The 17,184-nt window shown below is 47.1% G+C and overlaps 1 long non-coding RNA gene across 1 annotated transcript in view; it reads right to left on the reverse strand.

The window, feature by feature from the left end:
• Positions 1-16,844, reverse strand: part of LOC147576910 (uncharacterized) — a 154,006-nt gene extending 137,162 nt beyond the window's left edge. The window contains exon 1 of the long non-coding RNA XR_015240577.1: positions 16,693-16,844. This is a non-coding gene — a long non-coding RNA (uncharacterized LOC147576910). The remainder of the gene's footprint in view (positions 1-16,692) is intronic.
• Between the last annotated feature and the right edge of the window lie 340 nt (positions 16,845-17,184).

A 17,184-nucleotide genomic window follows, 5' to 3' on the forward strand; every position in this document is an offset into this window, starting at 1 on the left:
GAACAATTCTACCAACCTAACATTCTACAGAGAGCTTTTCCCAATAAGCGAAAGCAAAATACAGATAGGTGGCAAGATCTTTTATTAAAAAAAACCTGGGAGATAAGTCATAAGACCTGAACTTTAGTTCCATCCTTTTCTGCTCATTTGTTCACTGATTCTGTCCAAATCACCAAGCTTCTGAGGCTTGGTTTCCAGAGCCTGAAAAGAATAAGCCTAAGCCTTACCTTCAAAAACAAAAGTGGAAACTACTAGCCATTCACCAGAATTTTATAAAGCATAAAGCACTTTTGGTGTATGTATTACTTCTAAAGATGATAGGTTGGAGGGGCACGTGGGCAACTCAGTCCGTTGAACATCAGACTTCGGCTCAGGTCATGAACTCATGGTTCGTGAGTTCGAGCCCTGCATCGGGCTCTGTGCCGACAGCTCAGAGCCTGGAGCCTGCTTCAGATTCTGTGTTTCCGTCTCTCTCTGTTCCTTCCCTCCTCACGCCCTTTCTCTCTCTCAAAAAGAAATTAAAAAAAATGTTTTTTGAATTTTTTTTAAAGATGATAGATTGGAATGTTAAATAGTTAAAGACAGGTTTCAAAATGACCAGGGGAAGTTCAAGTGAGGCTAGAAATTCTGCAGATATGCTAGTTTGCTTCCCTATCCAGCACAGACCCATTGACCCAATCCAATGCCCCTTGCAAATTAAACTTCTATAAATGTCCAACCTTCCAACTTGTTTCAGAGTTGCCTGGATTCTTTGTTACATCCTGCATGTGTATCTACCTATTTTTTGTTTGGCTATATCAATACATATCCTAAACAGTTCTCCCCCAAAGGGTATAACCCATGGTCCCATAATGACAACTGAAGTCCACAGAACCCACAGCTGAAGCCAATGACTACAATGGTGGTAAAGACAGTGATACCATGTTGGGGCACCTGGGTGGCTCAGTCGGTTAAGTGTCCAACTTCGGCTCAGGTCATGATCTCACGTTCATGAGTTAGAGTCGCGAGCCCCACGTCAGGCTCTGTGCTGACAGCTCAGAGCCCGGATCCAGCTTCAGATTCTGTGTCTCCCTCTCTCTCTCTCTACCCCTCTCCTGCTCGTGCTCTGTCTCTCTCCGTCTCTCAGAAATAAACGTTAAAAAACATGTAAAACAATAAGATAGTGACACCATACTGAAGACGGTAACAGAAAGTGATGGCATCGTACCTTGTATTTCCAAAGGGAGGTCACAAAGCTCCCTTTGTGACCTGAGTTTCCAAATCCTCCATGAGGTTCCACTTAAACACACAACAGATGCACACAAAGCCTCAGCAATTGCCAAATTATATTATTTTAACTAGCAAACCAAATCTGAAAGCCTTGGGCAAAAGTTTTCACAAAGCACATTGGGGCAATGCCAGCTTCGATGATGGCAGAAGTTTTGATTACGAGTTTGCCCACATCTTAAATAAATAAATAGTGACCTCCTTACCACCCAGAATGATTTTTCCTTGAGTGGAATTATTACTCAATGGAAAGACAAACACTGAAATTCAAAGCAGAAGTTTTCTGTGCATTGATATTAAACCATAAGAAATGAACCAAGAGACCGAAGAGGTAAAGGGAGCTGCTCCCAGTTGCTGGCCGCTTCTCCTTGGTTCCCACACCCACAATGACTTCACCTTATTTTATGTCCTCTTCTCTCAGCCGGGGGTGGACCCCCTACCATTGCTTTGCCTCCTGGTACATTCCTCATCAACCTTTAAATATCTGCTTCTCTGTGAAGGCTCTTCTAGTCCCTCCATCAGTGCCCCGTCAGTCCTATAGTCTGCGGCTCTGATTCCATCACAGCTCGTCTCAGGTGCAAGGGCCACCGAGTCAGAATCCCAGGCTTCAAATCCGGTTTCCCCTTCCTGGGCAGGTTATTCATCTGAAAATTGGGATAATGACACGACCTCCTTGGGGCTAGAGTGAAGATAAAAAGGCAAGCTGTGTCCAGGATTTGTGCGGTGGTTGTGACAAAACAACCGGGCAATAAATTTTTTGCTTTCACCAAATTAAAAAAAAAAAAAAAATTCCCTATTCAGGTATATTTTGTCTATATTTTGTTATATTTTCTTTTCTATTCAGGTATCCCCAGCAAGGCTGGTATCTAGTACAATGTGGGCACTTAAATTTTTTTTTTCCATTTAACAAATGATTGCATATGTAGAGTGATTGAAACTTTAAAAAGAACTTTATGGGACGCCTGGGAGGCTCAGTCAGTTAAGCGTGCGACTCTTGATTTCGGCTCAGGTCACGATCTCAAGGTTTGTGAGATCGAGCCCCACATCGGGCTCCATCCTGACAGCGCGGAGCCTGCTTGGGATTTTCTCTCTCCCTCTCTCTCTGCCCCTGCCTTGTTCATGCACATGTGCTCTCTGTCTCAAAACAAATAAAATAAGTAAATAAACTTAAAAAAAAAAAAAAGAAAGAAAGAAAGAACTTCAGCACATGTGGTCTCCTTGGCACCTTCCGGTAGCCCTCAGAGAGACGCAAGGCAGGCCCAGGCTTCCTCCTGGGGAGAAAGACTCTTCTTCGTCTTCATGTGCAGCTGCCCATCATGGGACACCTTCTGAGCTCAAGGATGATATCACACGACCAGACTGGATCAAATAAATTACTCTGGTAATGTTGCAGTTTGAAGAAACCACCAAGGGGCAGGAAAAACACGGGGGGCTTTTTCAGTCAGGGGTAACACTGCCGGGAAAGTTGACCGACTTCTGGTACCAAAATTCCAGAAGCTTCCCTCCCCCAGTTCTTCCTTATCTTGTGATTCGATTCTTTCCAAACAATGTTCTTAAGTCCTGTGAGATAGTAGGTAGAACACCGAGTTCTCGTGCCGTCTCTGCCATTAGCAACTGTGGATAAATCTCTTCTCCCTTTTTTAAATATTTTTAACGTTTATTTATTTATTTTGAGAAAGAGAGAGAGAGCATGAGCACGAGCTGGAGAGAAGCAGAAAGAGAAGGAGAGAGAGGATCTCCCACAAGCTCTGCACTCTCAGTGTGCACAGCCGGACGCGGGGCTCAGACTCGCAAACCGTGAGATCGTGACCTGAGCTGAAGTCAGATGCCTAACCGACTGAGCCACCCAGGCGCCCCTCTTCATGTCTCCTAAGGCGAGTTTCAGTATCTACTGAATGGGAACGAAACCACTCGCCCCGCTTACCTCAGTCATTGCTAAAGGTGCACACGGGGTGATTTCTGCAGTGAGGTTTCGTGAACTACGAAGCAAATATAAACCATTAGTACTCCCCACTTCCCAGGCAGTAGCAATAGCTTATTTCCCTTGGTGGAAATGATAAAACCTTGTGTTGGACCCAGCAACACTAGGGGTCAGCCACGCGGAAGTGCGCTGGGTCCAAACCTGGTAAGTCCCGACTTCCTCTCACTCTCGCCAAGTTCTCGGCCAATGTCCTGAACCTTTTTGCTTTTAACCCGCCTCACAGTCTACTTCCTGAGCCACTGCCGATCTCCTTGGTGCCTAAGCCCTGGACACACGTTTCGTCCGTAGTGTAGAATCCTGCACCCCACAGATGACATTTGACACTGTTCCTTCAGCACCGTTACCTAGAGCAACGAGAGTGAGAAGAACTTTGGCTTTTCTGGGCGCTTCTACGTGGCAAGGGTGGGCCTACGAGGCTTGGCCACAGAGTCGCACGAGGAGCGCCTTCTTTGGTCATTTTTTTGACCCATGCCTTTTTATGCTCCTTGCTCAGAACACGCTTTTACACGCATTTCCATTACCCGATGGTAAGTCTCAATGACAAAGTCCGAAGTTGATTCTTGCTGGGAAGGGTTATTAGCTTTCTCTAGCTCTATTATTTTTATACGTACGATGAGAGAGTTCTCACGAGGTCAAATCACTGGGCAATGTTTCCAGAACTCAAGCCACTCTTCCTCTTGAAAAACTAAATGGAGAGAAGAACAGACTCCCTTCTCATGTGTAGGGCAAATATTTCCCCCGGCAGGTGGGAGAGGGTTCCCTTCACGCCAACCCCGCACACATTCTTTCAGAACCTTCTTTGTTTCAAGAGTTTGGCCCATATCTGCCGGGTTGCACAAAAAGCGTCTAGACCTTGTGAGACAATCCACAAATCAGAAGGAGCCAAGGGGTGGGGTAGTCTGGGGAGGATAAAGTCACAATCCCCTACAGGGGATTGTGTTAAGAAGGTGGAAGAGGGGCTCGGGGAAACCTGTTCTGGTTCTCAGGTCGTGTGGGTCCCAGATCGGTTCAGATCTATCAGGTCGAGGAGAAAGGCTGTGGAAGCCCCGGACCAGCGCACGCAGAAGCAACTCCTCCACGCTGACAAGCCTTCCCACATGCGGCCTCAGGGCCTGCGAGCCAGAGTTCCCTTCTCCAAGGATCCTGTTACAGTACCAGACCTCCAGCTGTCTGCAGCCGTGGGCCTTCCAGCTCCCCACCGCTGGCTTTTCAAATAGAAATGGCCTCTCTCTAAGACAGTTTACCAGAAGAGATGGTTTCAGATGCGCAGTGTGTGAAAATACGATTCTAGAAGCAGCCAGTAAGCTAAGGCCTCAGAGTATTTTCAGAGTATCAGTCGGATACGTTTCAAACCCCAAGTTCAAGAGCCTGTGGGAGAAGAAAGGGTTTCGGGGACTTTTCATGAAAACAGCCCCGGGGGTGGGGTGAGTTTCAAGCTATTAGGAGGTAGATGGGGTTGGGTTCAAGATAACAACCCAATCGGGGGCACTTGGGTGGCTCAGTCGGTTGGGCACCCGACGGCGGCTCAGGTCACGATCTCGCGGTCCGTGAGTTCGAGCCCTGCATCGGGCTCTGTGCCAACAGCTCGGAGCCCGGAGCCTGTTTCAGATTCTGTGTCTCCCTCTCCCTCTGCCCCTCCCCCGCTCATGCCCTGTCTCTCAAAATGAACAAACATTGAAAAAAAAAATTAACAAAGACAATAAGCCAATGAGAAGTAAGTCGTGGTGCACGCCGTGCTCCGTTTCCCCTTAAATCAGACGCTGTTGCTTTTTTCTGTTCTTATTGACACACGTTTCCACTCCCGGCTTCTTGTTGCTTTGACTATGAGGTTCATAGGCTCAGGGTAGTCTCACTGCATAAATCAGGGACTGTTGTGGTTTAAAATGTTTTCAGTGCTATAAACTTCCAATGTGCCAGTTGTTGAAGGTTAAGTTCGTGTCTACGCCGGGCTGTTTGTTCAGAGCTCCATAACTTGAACAGACAGTGGTAAGAAATTTTATGATATGCATTTATGTTAGTTCTTTCTACTCCTTTCCACCACTTACTCATCCTCCTGGGACCTCAAACTGTGGTATCCCTCTCTTTCCCCCTCGCTCCCTCCTTTCCTTCCTTCCTCCCTTCCTCCCTCTCTCCCTCCCTCCATTTCTTTCTTCTCTTCCCTCCCTTCCTGCCTCTCATTCTCTTTTTCTGTATTTCCTGAGCCCTGGCTTCTGTCTCATGACACAGCCTCTCTTTTGCCAGATTACATAAATATCAGGCAGTCTGTTCTCTGTCCCTTTGTGAAACACCTTCTCCAAGCTGTGTTTTCCCTTACATTTAACTCTTCCAAAGTAGCAGCCTTCAGAGGGACTGAGGCGCCTAGGCACTAGGGAAGAGAGAGACCAAAGTTCTTGTTTGGCAAAGTCACAGCACCCCTCTCCCCACCCCACCCCACCCGGCCACAATCAACCTCACCAAAGCCCTTTTCAAGTCTGGAATTATTTTCATGCAGCTGAAGAAGGTCGGGTTGTTGAGTTGTTCCTTCCGGCTTCCTTGACCCTCTCCCCTCACCGCCCCCCCCCCACCTGCCGTCCTCACAGAACACAGAAACCCGGAGCATAATTAAAAGAAGAAAACAAATAATAGAAGAAAGGCGTTGGACACCTAAGGGTAACAATGAAACATTCTGAAATGTTGGGAGTCAGGTACAGAACCCAGGAACAAGGTGGTTAACATCCCCCTGCCTTGCAAACCCTTTGTCTTTCGGAGCCCCCAGGAGCAAGCTGCTGAGGCTTTGAATTCCTATCCCTGGTGGAGCCCCAGCCAGTGAACTCCACCTACATTCTTACTAGGCCCCGGTGGGGAGAGGGAGTCACCAGGGAAAGGGGAAGCAGGGCAGACCCCAGGGACTGTCGGAGACACCACAGGGCTTTAGCCTGTTTTTTGATGTTTGCCCAAAGTCACCCAGTTGAAATGCCTGAATTTAATACCACTTCCCTCACCACACACTCGGCCAAATGTCCTTGGCTTTTCAATAGACGTAACCTCTTGGCACCATGAGTCTTGATGTTTTGCATTCTCTTCTTTTAGATTTTTTAACTCTCAACTTTCTGACTTAAGCTTCCTAAGTCATTTAAATGCCTTACATCCTGGAAGGAGATCCTTCCTTCCCTCCCTTCCTCTGGCCCTCTTCCCTCCCTTCCTCCCTTCCTCTCTTCCTCCCTTCCTTCCTTCCTTCCTTCCTTCCTTCCTTCCTTCCTCCTTCCCTCTCTCCCATCACTTCTGCTTGCTTTCTTTATTTCACTTTTTCAGAAGGGGGGAGAGAAAGCAATGGCGGAGCCCTTGGAAACTCTGCCCAGGGACAGAGCATCCCAGGGATGTTTCCAACATGGCATGGTGGGATGCAGGGAGACCGCACGGGTGATAGAGGAGCCACTCTGTCCAGAGAATAGAATTCTCTTTACGACAGCTTCCCAATTCCTTCTTGCTATATTTGTTGAAGTAGCTTCAGAAAGCTACAATCTAATCCTTGTCCCCAGGCTTGTCCCAGGCTTTGGCACTGAACACAGTCTTCAAGTGTTGCCCTTGAGTAGCAAAATGGGCTTATTGTCAGGTTGTTCTCTTGCACCCTTATAAATGCCCTTCTGGAGACTTTCTTCTTCTCTTGGCCAGCGTCTACAATGGCCAAGTCGCTTGGTTTACTGCCAGTGAGGGCTGGTGTTAGTTTTTAAAAACATAGATGCTTTTCATACCTTTGTCTCCACTATTTTTTTTTTAACCATCCTGGATTATTTTCCCCTAGAAAGTCCAGGAGACTTGCCAAAGTTCACAATCTCCGTGAAGAGCAAAACAGCAGGAAACACTTGCCCATGTACCACACTTGTGTGCACACACAAGCTATGTCTCACTGAATATGGTAGATCAATCATCGTAAATGAAGTAGCAAGTGTGATTTTACACGTACGAGTATTTTTCACAAAACTGACCAGTTGTAAAATCGTAAAACTGATTGGATAGTTTGGAGGGGGGGTTCTTTTGTTTTGGGTTTTTGTCATTATAAAGCCCTAGTTGAGTCTTAAACTTTTTGTTTTTCTTTTTAATGTTTATTTTTTTTAGAGAGAGAGAGAGAGAGAGACAGACAGAGACAGAGGGTGAGCGAGGGAGGAGCAGAGAGAGCGGGAGACACAGAATCCGAAGCAGGCTCCAGGCTCCCAGCTGTCAGCACAGAGCCCGATGTGGGGCTCGGACTCACGATCCATGAGATCATGACCTGAGCTGAAGTCGGACACTTAACCAACTGAGCCACCCAGGTGCCCCAAGTCTTAAACTTTTAGATGATCTTTCTGGATCTCTATGTTTCTTCAGCAAGAAGCTCTTTCATGGACTTTGCCACCAGCTTGGTACAGCCCATTCATTATGCATACTATTGATAGGGATTCTTACTGTGCACTTTCTATGTATCATGTCATGTGCTAAGGGCTTTATACACAATTTCTTCCTTAATCTTCCAAGCAATCCTATGAAGTGGGTATTATATTAATTAATTTTACAAGTATGGAAACTGACGCCCAGATAGGTTATGTCACTTGCCTGAAATTTCTATGCCTATTCACCTTGTCCTCCAGCCCCTGGTTAGAAGTAGAACATCCTCTTCCTTACCTTTCTGTCCATCACATGGCATTTAACATCAGCTTGGCACACAGTGGATGCTGGATGAAAACCAGTGAATATCCACTTACCAAGAGGAAAAATTTAAAGCAAAGACCAAGAGACAATCAAAGCAGGTTGTACTATGACTCCTTTCCAATCTCCTATCTTCAGAGCCCTGCAAGCCACTCCTAGGCTAGAGCAGAATAACAGTGATTCTGCAACCAGTTAGCAGTGAACTTTGTGGTCTCTCGCTTCAGATTTCAGTGCCCCAAGTGGGGACTACGAACCCACGGCTATGGGAGAATAAATACAGAAACCCACCATCCTCGGTCAGCTAAAAACGTTGCCTTTGTCATGGCTCGCATTATGAATCTCTTGACTCTTGACCTTTTCCCAGGAAAAGGTACCGGGATAGGTGTGGTTTATCCGCAGGAGCCATCAAGTCAAGCACATGTTGGGTGTTTACGTTGTTTCCGGGCCTGGTATACCGATTCCGTATTAGGTAACTTCTTATGCCTAGAAACCTGGATCTCACCAGCATTAAGTCTGTCTGTGTCCTTGAAGTTTTGCCAATTGTCAGTGCTTCCGAGTTGAGTGGAGATCTGCGGAGATCTTTCTTTTGTGGTCCTATGTCGTACTGGTTTATTAGCAGTTGTTAGTAGGGTGCTTAGATGGCTCAGTCGGTTAAGCGTCTGACTTCTGCTCAGGTCGTGATAGTGAGATTGTGTTGACAGTGAGGAACCTACTTAGGATTCTCTCTCCCTCCCTCTTTCTCTGACTATTCCCCACTCACGCTCTCTATCTCTATCTCAGGGGGAAAAAAAAAAAGAATTAAAAAAAGAAAAGAAAAGAAATTGCTAGTGTATTCCTCAGATATGTCTCAGATTTCTGGCATTGGCTCCATTTCTAGCTCAGTCTCAAAAGAAGCCCACACCTAGTTTTCTAGATCAAGCGCGGGCACTTGCTACAACCCATGATCGTTAGTTAACCCTAAGATGGTACTAACCCTAAGACGCAGAGATTGCTCACCACAAGCTGAATAACTCTGGTTCCCTGAATGGTTAAAGTCTATTGACTGCCAGGGTTCTATGCTGAGAACCAGAAAGGGCAGAAGAAACAGGAAAGGGCCCTCCGACGCACTCAGTTACTCCAAGAACGACTTCTCTAAGCAAACGGTCAATGCAGACAGTGCCTTTCACACAGAGAGAAGAAACAAGGTGGTTCTAACAAGAAGCTTCAAGACTACAACAGCGGCATGAGCAGAGAAACAGGATGTACCGCCATGAAAAAAAAAAAAGACACAGGACACAAAGGAAACACGACTTTAAATAAATTGCCAACCACATGCACACATGCATAGGTTGTCTCGCCTCTGTCTGCCCAGAGAGGAAATCAGACCATGAGCTAAGGAATGAAGCCCAGAGAGGTAGATGGACCAAGCAACTGATTCCATCACCTTGGCCTGCTTTCTTTCTTAGACTCTTCAGTTTGAACACCCTGTAACAATGTCCAACGAGAAAGCAAATGAACAAAATATTGCCCTCAAAGAGTTAAGATTGATGCCACTGCTCTCTTCGGTGCATTCTTCTAACAAGGTCACAACTGCACAACGCTGCATTCTCTGACCTCGCCTACCCTTACTCCAGCGCTTTCTTCCCAGAGTCACATGAACTCTCTTTGCCATCCTTCCTTTCAACTGCTATTTCTTCCGGGCCTCGATGTTCCAAGAAGCTGCCATTTGGGATGCAAAGCGATCCGGACCCACCTCACGGGTTGGTTTCCTTTCAAGCCCAGTTAGGAGCCTTGGGACGGCCCCCATCCCTACTGCTGGCCTGCTTCCCTCCTTACCCAATCAATCCATGGCACAGAGGGAGATATCTTCCACCGGAGCACAAAGAAGACTTTGTAGGACCCAAATGGGTCGGAAGCTCAGGTTTTGATTCCCAGCTCTGCCGCTCACCAACCCGGTGATCTCAGGGCAATCGCCCAGCTGTAGGCTCCTATCCGGAAAACGGGGATTGTCATACCTGCCTCGTAGGAATAACTTGAGGTTTAAATGAGATCGTGACATTAGTGCTTCTATAGCACCTACTAGGTGCTAGGTGCTGTTAATTAAGTAACTGGCCCAAGGTCATACAGCCAGGAAGTAGCAAAGAGGTGACTTGAATCCGGGAGGGCTGGCCCCAGCACTCTCGCCTACCACTCCTCTCGGTACAACGTTCGTACGTCACTCAGCCCCGTGTCTGGCATGCGATCACAGCGTCGTGCATGCCAGCGATCATTTTATCATTATCTTTCTTACACAGGCCACCAGAAAAAAATCTCACGTCAACAGAGATGAGGAGAGGAAAAAGAGGTTCTGGAATGCAGTACCCGGACCTCGGCACGGCAGGGTAGTTTTTCTGTGGGGTCTAGGAAGGACTCACCAAAGAGACGCGTGACTTTTGTCAAGAGCTGCCTCTAGCTCACAAGTGTTCTTGGTTTGGCACCATTGTCTCTTCCATTTTCCAAGACTGACGCAGAGCTTGAAGTCTCAATGGAGAATGGTAGCTTATTCTCACCCTCTCGTTTTATCAACGAGTAAACTGAAGGTCCGAGTCATAGCATTTTATCACAGAGGCTTTGTAAATTAGCAACAAAGCTGACAGTTGAATGCAAAGTTCTCTTGATGCCCAGATGATGTTCTGGCTCTTAAATGGACAGCCAATACATCTACCAGGTTTTCTAGATTTCAAAATCTCTTGTCCCTGGTCTGCCTAAGTGCAGTGCTCCTGGCCAAATGAGTGATTTAATTATTGATTTGGAAAACATGGCTACGACAATGATTCATCACATGGAAGACAGTTGCAAAGCCATTCTCTCCATTTGCTTCTAATGGACCCGAGGTGGGTGGGGGTGGAGTTAAATCAAAAGGTTCCTAATCTTCTCGGTCTTCAGCGGTCCTGAGCTTCGGGGGACCTGTTTGCTCAGGCTGAGCCCCAAGAGCTCACAATGAATTAGGTCGTTCGAGTGCTCCGGACCAGACGGGACATGAAACATTGAAATCGGGGACCTCCTTCCACGCCACCAAAAAGATCCTTTGCCTTTAAGGGCTCCTTTTTAAAGCCAGCGAGTTTCCTCTGATCCTCCTTAATAAAGTGCCCCAGCAGCAGTGTTCCCCTTCCTTATTTGAGATCTGTGCAGTCTCATTAAATTTGATGTGTCGCAGAGGGCTTGGGTATGTGAAAGGGAGGCTGTGAGAGCAGGGTTGGAGGTTGCCAGCTTCGCTAAGGAAACGTAATTCATTACGGCTTTTCAAAATGGACGCCCCTCTGGCTTCCTGCTCCATTGATTTTTCCCCCTTTGCAAGTAACAAGTGAAGGGCCAGCTCAGCCTGCAGATTTAACCCTTATTAACAGCCGTTTAAATTAGAGATGCGTTTTGATGGAGAGACAGGAGCCTTCGTATATCCCCCACTCAAAGCAAACCCAGAAGAGATGATTAAATATGAAAGCCTGCAGATGTCTGGTGCCAGGCTGGCAATGTGGCATCTACCCCTCACCCGAGGAGGGGCCAGCGCCGCCATTAAGGAGTTTATCCAAATAACGCGCTCCTCCTTTTCCCCGGTTAAATATTCATGACCCGCTCCTTCCTCCCCCACCCCATCCTTTGCAATAGTAATAGAGGAGGGAGCATTTGCTGTTCTATGTGAAATGATGAATCCAAGGACGAGGCAGACCGCTGGCATGCCGGCTCCCAAGGCTTGCTCAGAAAGGCTCATCTAGAACAACAAGGATGACCCCTGAGACCTTAAAGAGAAAATGCGGACCGCTTAGGTGCTCCCGAATGGAAGAACCTGAACCAGGCCAACCTGTTCCGGGAACGGAGCCTACAGAAAGAAGACAAGGGTGGCAGAAAGACCCAGGCTTTGCCTCCATCTGTGGGGGACAGTGTGTGCAGCAGCCCCACGAACTAGCCAGGAAGCAAAACAGCAAGGTCAAGGGCAGTGCTCTGACAAGGGTACAGATGGTCCAGGAGGAGGCTGCTCATCCAGCTTGTGTCCCTATTTTACTTGGAACCTCTTCGTGCCTCAGATTCCTTAGGCTCTTCAACCCTACGTGCTCTTAGGAGTGCTGTTCAGTGCGGTTCCTCTCCCTTCTCCCTTAAGAGAACGACGTGGAGCGTCACGTTGGGTATCGCAGCCCAAACAAAACCTACCTGCCCGTTGGGACAGTGCACCAAGGAAAAAGACCATTTCCAGGAAGGGATGGAGATGAGGCACCGCCCCAAACCAAGTTAACTTTGTTCAGATTTTTTTTTTTTTTTTGCTTTCCCACTTCCTCTAACAGCCCTCATCTTCCCTCAAAACAGATAGGTAGATAGATAGATAGATGATAGATACAGATATAGATGATATAGATAGATACAAATATAGATATAGATATAGATATAGATATAGATATAGATATAGATAAATATATCAATCAGCAGAATCGGGGTCATAGCCTTTGGAAAATGCTCACACACACACACACACACCCCTCTATAAGAAAGAAAAACATCAAGGCCACTCTCTCATGATCATACTCTATAAATTTATATTCCTGACTTGCAGCATCTAACTCGAGGAATCTAAAGAGAAACGTTCTGTGACAGAAACAAAATAAGACAGGCCTAAGTGAATCATGCGAGGGCAGCCCCGCCATTTCCATGTGAAGTGAAAGAGGGTGGCAACTCACCGCGTTCTGATTTTATTTTGAACCGAAGTGCGTAAAAAGACTTTTGTTCTAGACTCTAAATTTTATGGTCGCAAATTTTATCGGACACCCTACCTTTTCCTTCCCAGGATGCAATTCTCGCCACTCCCCCCACCCTCCACTCCCCAGAGTCCCGAAATAGGAAAGAAATATGTACACAACAGGGTGGTCCCCCACTTCCCTCCGATCACTTTGGTGACTTTCACGTAAGTTTCCTCCGGACCCTCAAAGTATACACAGAGTGTTTTGAGTAGGGTTCTCTTCAAAGTGTTTTGAAACAGTTTCAACGTAGTCACAGTGTCAGAGAAAGTTATGGCCAGCTTGTGCTGGCGGTAAAGTGGGGACCACTGGATATCGAGGCCTTCCTCTCTTATTTTATTTTGTTTTGTAGTAATTGGCACCATCAGGGAAATGCACAAAGATGAAGCACTGGGGAAATAAACTCTCAGTTTCCAGTGTAGGTCCCATCCAGGGACAGATTAAGGGAGGTGTGGGCTTTAACAGCTGCCAAGAACTTTCAGGTTCAGAACAAGTGTCCACGCACGACACAGATCTGGCAAAGACTTCTCCTCTTAATTTCATACTCGCAAGTATGTGCAGGGAAATGTAATCCCTGTTTTTTCTGAGAAGCTTTCCCTTTCTAGAACATCCAAGCCCTGCTTTACAAGCACGTACCTCATGAAAAGGGAGCTTGTAACATGGAGGAAACCTTCCTGCCAAACAAGGAAGTTACTCCCCTGACCCAAAGAAGTAGTGTGTTGTAAGGCGACCGCTTCAAAACGTATTTTGCTCATCTACATCCTGCACTCCCTGCTGCAAAATAGTTCTCTGGCTCCTAAAAGTGTGCGGAATGATAAAAGGGAGGGAAGGAAAGAAAAAAATAAGTCATATGATTGAGCACTTAGCATGTCCCAGAAATGCACTTTAGGACTTTGCATATGTTGTTTCATTTCATCTTTGCAACGAGCCCATGAGATCACTTATCTTTGTGTTTCCATGGAAAGATAGAGACACTGGGAACAAGATGGTTTGGGTAACTTCTCCAAAGTCTGAGGGGCTGATCTAGAAGTAGGATTACAATCTATATAATTTTAAAGCTCCTCTTTTTTCATTATACAATACAGTCTCCCAATTGCAAGGGTCTTTAAAAATCAGAGACCCAAACACCACCAAAGCCACAGAGTGGAAACAAGAACCTTGATTCTTAGCTCCGTCTTATTTCCCATTATAACAGAGTGACCCACGCTGGGTTTGTATCAAAATGTTGGTTGGCCCCATTAGCGCCTTCCTGTCATCATTGTTAATGGATGTAATGCCATGTTCTGTCAGACACAAGCCATCCCATGCAACCATTGGTGCCAGTAAAGGGTATCAGTCATATGGATCCATTGTTTCTACAAATACTTATGGCCACTATACTACAAAGCATTTAAGATAAAAGAAAGAAAGAAAGAAAGAAAGAAGGAAGGAAGGAAGGAAGGAAGGAAGGAAGGAAGGAAAGAAAGAAAGAAAGAAAGAAAGAAAGAAAGAAAGAAAGAAAGAAAGAAAGAAAGAAAAAAGTCCACCCAGGCATTGCCTCAGCCTGGCCTCCTGGCCCCACTCACAGTACCTTTTGCCTACCTTCTACCCAAACACACTAATATCATCAGATGCTAAGAAGACATTCTTGAAGCAAAAGCAGACATAGGCATTCACCAACACAACAGAGGGGTGGTTCAATCTTCACCTAGCCAGAGCCTACCCACCTTGCCTTCTTGCCTACTTGCCCACCATCGGCCCCACGTCCATCCACGCCAGGTTCCCACCCACCCCTCGTCCCCACATCGCCTTCTCCACTAGTCACCGCTTCGGTGTTCTGTGCAACCGTGTCCTGTTTAATGAGCAAACTCTCAAACGGCACCAGACTCTTATACCAGTGTTCTTTCCACCTCACTGTCCAAGTGGAAGAGTGGCTTTCCCTTAATTATAAATAGTTCTCAATCCCCCTTCCTGACGAAGCTGTTTCCTCTTCCCTGGCCCCAATTTGCAGATGGTCACACTTGCTCTCAACCTCCTCGCAGACCATTGTCCTTCAGCCATTGCCCGAGAGCTCTTCTCCTCTGCAGCCCCCTTCCCTCCCTCCTTGATACAGTCCTCTGACGCTTGATGCCTCGAGCATCAGCTCACCTGAGACTCCATCCGTACCCTAAGCTTTTGTTGATGACTGATGACCTCTCAGATCCCAACCGCCCCACCGTCAATGACCTTCATCTCCTTTCTATTTCTCACAACAAATCAGCAGCCCTCAAAGCATGGTCCTTGGACCAGTAGCATCAGCATCACCAGAAACTTGTTAGAAATGCAAATCTCAGACCCACTCTAGACCGGCTGAATCAGAATCTCTACGGGTGGGGCCAGCGATCTACTTTAACAAGGCTTCTGGGTGATTCAGGTGCATAATTTGAGAACCACGGGGGCAGGGGATGGTCACACCAGGGGCATGTCATCGATTGGAGCTTTTCTTCTCCAAGATCCCTGCTTTACCAATTAGTCATCGTCTTTTCTACTTCTCTCAACTTTGCTACACTAGCATTTGCCGCGGTCTGAAGGTTGAGATCCTCTACTGGCCTCAACTTCGTCCAGTCTGGACCCCTGGTGAGCCATTTCCTTCATACCCCTGAGCTTGCAATTGCCCCGTAACTGGTTTCCCCTGGATTTGAACTTTTGGCAAAAATTACGAAACTGTGCTGATTTAACTCCAACTAGCTATGTTACCGGGCCCTCGCTTCCGGTGTATAACCACATTAGTCATTTTCTTTTGGGTGTGCTCATTTGTTCTTTACAATGTTTCTTCCCCCCATCTCTTTTCTTTTTTTTTTTTTTTTTCAACGTTTATTTATTTTTGGGACAGAGAGAGACAGAGCATGAACGGGGGAGGGGCAGAGAGAGAGGGAGACACAGAATCGGAAACAGGCCCCAGGCTCCGAGCCATCAGCCCAGAGCCCGACGCGGGGCTCGAACTCACGGACCGCGAGATCGTGACCTGGCTGAAGTTGGACGCTTAACCAACTGCGCCACCCAGGCGCCCCCCCCCCCCCATCTCTTTTCAAGTGGGCTCCACGCCCAGCACAGAGCCCAACGTGGGGCTTGAAGTCGCGACCCTGAAATCAGGACCTGAACTGAGATCAAGAGTCAGACACTCAACTGACTGAGCCACCCAGTTGCCCCTGTCCTTTACAATACTTCCGACATTTCTCCATTTTCTTCCACAGTAATATGTCCATCCGGTCTTCCACACTTTGGGCCAGTGGCCTCGAGCCTTACTTTACTAAGAACAAAGTCACCCAACCAAGTTCCCTCAGTTTTTTCCCTGCTGCTCTCCAAACCATCTCTGTGGCTGCTCCTCTTGGGCTCCCTCTGGCTGATGCTCTAAATCTTCTCCCTCACGACTCCATGAGAACCCCACTCCTCAGGAATGCCAGTGGAACGTAGGGCCTCTAAGAAGGGAAGTTGGAGGCCATGGCTGTTCAGAGGGCCGAGGAGGCTGTCCGTGATTAACGGTGACACATGTCAGAAATAGATCCAAGATAATAAAACCGAGGAAAGGTTGCTTTGTCGTGGCCAATACTAGATAACTGGTTTCGAAATTGCTATTTCAGCAGAGAGGCAAGGACTGAAGACAGATTGTAGGAGTTTAAGAGAATGAAGTAAGGGGATGAGGGGGTATGTGTGGCCCACTATGAAAAGAATTTAGCCATGCAACAAATGGTGAGAAATGTAGCTCAAGAAGCTGAGAGCTCAGTGGACAGTCCTCTCTCCACCATCCATCGGTGGTCTGTGTTTGTTCCATGCAAAGGGAAAGCAGCCAGTAGACAGGGAAGACTAAAGACACTGGAAGGTGGGATAAGTGAAGGAGAAAGGGACACAGAGACAGAGAACACAGAGCAAAACCGAAAGGATCTATTCATCGAGACTCTTCCTTGCAAGTGACAGAGTACCTTCATCAACTCACGTAGGACCAAACAGGGCTTCCGTGATCAGCTAGAGATCTGGAGATGTCAGTACCCAGAGATCGGATGCTTCCAGGACCATTGTTCTCACCTCTGCTGCCCTGATGTATCTTTCACACTCCCATGAAGACAGGCACAGGCCAGTTCCATTCCACGGGCTGCTTCTGGCATGGCATGTGTCTTTGCAACTTTGCCATCAGAAAAGAAAGCCTTCCTCCACAGCTCCTGTCAAATGCCATCAAGACTCTGTGCCCAGCCCTGTGGGTAGAGAAGGAAGGGGAAGACAGGGTATTAGGGTTGAAGGTCCCCCGTTAGAAATGCAGATGAATGAAGGAGGGGCTATTCTCCGCTCTCCCCCAACACGAATGGCGCTCAGACCAACAGACTAGGAAGAGTTGAGGTACACGGCAGATGAAAACAACCAGTACCAACTGGACGTGGTTAGCCTTGGATAGGGACAGAAGCACCTCTTCAGACACCAGGATGGATGTGAGTGTGTGTGTGTGTGTGTGTGTGTGTGTGTGTGTAACCTGTATATGTGTATATACAGCAAAACCTTGGATTGCGAGTAACTTGTTGTGCA

This window comes from Puma concolor, chromosome D1, assembly GCF_028749965.1.
Source record: "Puma concolor isolate L17-30 chromosome D1, mPumCon1.1.hap2, whole genome shotgun sequence".
Classification (NCBI taxonomy): domain Eukaryota; kingdom Metazoa; phylum Chordata; class Mammalia; order Carnivora; family Felidae; genus Puma; species Puma concolor.